Source organism: Microtus oregoni, unplaced genomic scaffold (genome assembly GCF_018167655.1).
Source record: "Microtus oregoni isolate MIOR12 unplaced genomic scaffold, Mior012 000041F_ref0000270, whole genome shotgun sequence".
NCBI lineage: Eukaryota > Metazoa > Chordata > Mammalia > Rodentia > Cricetidae > Microtus > Microtus oregoni.
In genome coordinates, this window is record NW_024543208.1 from 19,372,340 (window position 1) to 19,374,231 (window position 1,892).

At 44.1% G+C, this 1,892-nt stretch overlaps 1 pseudogene; it reads left to right on the forward strand.

Moving 5' to 3' along the window:
- Positions 1-314: 314 nt before the first annotated feature.
- Positions 315-1,589, forward strand: LOC121433802 (annotated as a pseudogene).
- The last annotated feature ends 303 nt before the right edge of the window (positions 1,590-1,892 follow it).

Here is a 1,892-nt window from a genome sequence, read left to right on the forward strand (position 1 = left end):
CCAGAAGGAATTGAAAGCCTCTAAAACATTCAGGGCTCTAGCCTTTAGAAAATAATAAACTGCTTCTTGGTGAAGGAAGACATGAGGGTCCCATTTCTTGGACTAGAAAACATGTAACATGACTGCTTCTCATGGTGGTCACTACTGGCCTTTAGAAGGGACAATCTTGTCCCATACACTGTTACTTTTAACACATCTATTCCTAGGAAAACAAGCAGTATTAGCAAGTCAAGTCATTTACTAACCAAAACTACCCCGAGATACTATCCATTGTCCATATAGAACTGATTTTGGTTTGGTTTCAAATATCTAACATGAGGATTAAGCTTCTCCATGTTGCAGGTAAGAGGTTGAAATCTGGAACACATGACTCAATTTCCAATGAAGGCTGTGAGAAACAATGAAGCCAGATTTTCTGACATTATGCTGAGGCCCCTGCTGGTCTGTTGTTAACAACCAACTAATGACACCTAAGGCTCAGAGAACATCATGGAAGAGGGAATGGGTAGATTATCAGAGTCAGAGAACCAGGAAGTCGGCTGTGAGATTCTAACACCTAAGATGGATTGTAACACCCAAGCTACACCCATAATACTTCAACAGTCTAGCCGTTCAAATAAGACCTGAATAAAAACAGTAATTGTTTTAATGCTAACAGGGGTGGCAAGCAGAGGTGAAGGATGCATAGTCCAACCTCAGAGCAATCATGGGGTAGACAGCATCAAGCTACTCATGCTGCCTGGGTGCTGCGGAGTACAAGCTGAGGTTGTAAAGATGCTGTCCTGGCTGGTGGCTGGACAGGGATGCTCATCACTCAGCCCCTCCACAAAGAAGAGCTAAAGATGCATAGTCGCGTTTAGGGGGCTCACTCACATGGCTTGGTATAATAAGACGACATGCAAGGATCTGACAGCAAAACAATTGAAGGCTGCAAAATGAAACTCATAAGCTCAAGTCTAGAAAAGAAGAAAGAAGATAAAAGGGAATTTAACTAAGAATACGACAGCTCTTCCTTCAAAAAACCTGTTCTTTCAGCATCTGCTGCATCAGTCAAAGCAGCCCTAGGTGTTAATTGTCTGTTGTTCTTGATCATGTTTGGGAAAACATAATTATGTATCCTCATACTTGGAATGAAAAGCAAAAACATCTACTGGAGTTTTCTGGAGTAGTTCTGCCTTCTCCCTAGCAGTTTCTGAGCTTCTGCCCTTCCTTGGTAAACATCTCCATTCTCTCCTACTTTAGGAAGCTGTTGTTCTAGGTATTAGCTTTACTGAATACCACATCTGTCTGCTCACACAAATCTTTTCCTCCACTTACAGCTGGCTTTTCGCATTACCCGGCTTGCTTGCTGGCCTGTGGCTTACTGTTCAACTCTGCCTAGAACCACCAAGCATTCCTTTAAGTGGTAACCATTATTTTATTTCTTGACGATCATTTAAACTTGGATTTAAGTCTTTGCTTATGTTCTAGGAGAGCCAGCCGTCTCCCACAGCCTAAAGACACGCAGGGTCTCTATGTACTAAGGCTTTTCTTAGGTCAGCACTCAGAGTTACTGACTGTCATTGTCTGTGCTGATGGTTAGCCAATAAACAGTGGTCAGCCCTGAAATCACATGCATCCAGGCTACACTAAATGGACTCAGGGTGTTGTTCTTAATTCTGCGGGTTAGATGGTAGAGACGTTACGTGAGGAAGAAAACACAGACACGCAGCGGTCCCACGTGGGTGCACTTTAATGGGGAAGGGATAACAAACAGGTAGGGGGGCGTGCAGACACGGTAGGAAAGACGGGGAGGAATAAGGGACGAACTCGTGTCGGCCCTTGCTTTTAACGGGGAATGCAAAGGCTTCTGGGAAATGTGTTCCGTGCTTGCGTGCGCTGGAGTCCAGAGG